This window comes from Oncorhynchus clarkii, chromosome 6 (assembly GCF_045791955.1).
Source record: "Oncorhynchus clarkii lewisi isolate Uvic-CL-2024 chromosome 6, UVic_Ocla_1.0, whole genome shotgun sequence".
In the NCBI taxonomy this organism is placed as follows: domain Eukaryota; kingdom Metazoa; phylum Chordata; class Actinopteri; order Salmoniformes; family Salmonidae; genus Oncorhynchus; species Oncorhynchus clarkii.
The window spans coordinates 72,322,843-72,324,492 of NC_092152.1; positions in this window are offsets into that span (position 1 = coordinate 72,322,843).

Here is a 1,650-nt window from a genome sequence, read left to right on the forward strand (position 1 = left end):
CCCTAGGGCAAGGGAACTTTTCTCATTAATTCTGACAAAACACAAAAGCACAGCTAAGGGAAAGTGTGCGTGCGTGTGTCCCGGTGTGTGTGGTGTGCGCGCTCGGATGTGATTGGTCTGTCTGTGAGTGCGTGTGCATGCGTCAGTGTGCGTGCGTGTGTGACTGAGGGTGCCAGCGTGCGTGTGTCTATGTATGTCCGTGCTTGCGTGCGCGGGTGTGTGAGTGTGTTTGAGAGAGACAGAGAGAGAGAACGGGAAAGAGCAAGAGCGAGACAGAGACAAACAGACAATTTTACTATGGAAGGTTTTACATATTGCGCACTACACGTTCATATTATTTATTGCTTCCCCTCTCCATTATTTTCAGGATAGAATAGAAATAGCATATCTTATTGTATTTATCGGGATATTTCTGGAAATATAACTGCGTGATTAGTGTGTGGTCCAGACCCACTTATCATACATAGATAAACAGTCATTTTATAAGAGACAGCACAACAGATGGGCTGCGTTTTGATAAGTGGGTAGATAGGAGGTTCAGTTTCGAATCCGCTAATTTAATTGTTTGCTGTTATTGCCAAAAAGAAAGTGTTGCTACTGCTTAATGGTGGAACCTTAAATAGCAGTACTTTCACTCGCATTGCGGAGACTGGTAACCAATTAAGGGGGCGATCCAACCAAGATTAGTCATTTAGAGTGGAGTATGCTAAAACAATACTGAATTGTCAGCAGGCTTTATCTGCCTGCGGTTTATGCTCAGTCTGCTTTAACTTTTTGTTGTATTACAATGTAATTCATTACTGATGGGAAATTATATCCCCATTATAGCTTGACCACCTGCAGTATCTGATATGATTTGGGAAGCCTACAATGCCTTATATCCTTATAGGTGACATAGAAGTGATCTACAGTGAAAATGACATGGTAAAGCACGTTGAATGTGATAACGTAGTGGATGGCTTGTGGTGTGTACCTTTACTGGAAGCCCATAGCTATATTTAAATTACATTGTGTGGAAATGATCCTGTAATGTGTGTGTTTGAGATGGATTGTGTTTCATCAACTTCACTCACATAATCATGTATTACAGATATTACATGGCTCTTATGAATTCTACAGTGGCTTTCCTCCACAGAGCGCTAGATTGTAGTGAACACGGGGAGATATTGCATTGCCCCTGAAATCAATGGCCTGATCCCTCTCTCACTGGCTCCCTGGTTGACATGCTTGACTTTTCATCTTCGCAGTCATATAGATTGATGACTTATGACCGAGAATGTATGTTTGCTGACCTCCAGCAAAAGTGAATGACACATAATTAATCCAATCACACAAAAAAGGGAACGAAAAGGAAAAGCATGGTTCAATGTCATCAGCGTTTGACTTCAAATAACCATTTGACATTTGAATGTGGAAACACATCACTATAAAAAGAACATTCAGAAAGACGGAGAAAGAATAATGTTATTAGTCTGTATGCGTGTGTGTGACAGAAAAAGATGAAGAGACTGGAATGATACAACTATTTACCACGTCACACTAACTGTACAGGTTTCCATGTTAACATATTAGTACTGTGTAACGACACGGTGTTGTGGTCAAGCTACTGCTGAAATGATTCCCACTGACTGACCATGGTGGATTGGTTTA